This window comes from Cariama cristata, unplaced genomic scaffold (genome assembly GCF_000690535.1).
Source record: "Cariama cristata isolate BGI_N322 unplaced genomic scaffold, ASM69053v1 scaffold39560, whole genome shotgun sequence".
Lineage (NCBI taxonomy): Eukaryota > Metazoa > Chordata > Aves > Cariamiformes > Cariamidae > Cariama > Cariama cristata.
Window position 1 is genome coordinate 36,938 of NW_009593815.1, and position 368 is coordinate 37,305.

Here is a 368-nt window from a genome sequence, read left to right on the forward strand (position 1 = left end):
CATAATCTAAATAAGTGAAATTGTATACTCAACACTTGATGTTGTTGCATTTATTTATTTATTTATAAGTAGCATAATCTCAATAGTAAATGAGGCATAGGAATTAAGAGTAGAAATTTCATCTTAAAAGCAAAATAAAAAACTCCTTGGTCTGAAAAATGAATAAATGATAATTTGATCATTTCAGTTATGTGATTTTCCTGCATTTTATAGCCATATTGCCTTTGTGCCTCCCAATACACCTAAAATTATAAATACATGGCATAGCTCCTCCTAAATTGTAAGTAGAAAGCAGTTTCTTTCAAATGTTCTGAATATTATTTCACTAAAAATGGCTAAAAGGCAGGAGGCTACTTTTATTGTAATGA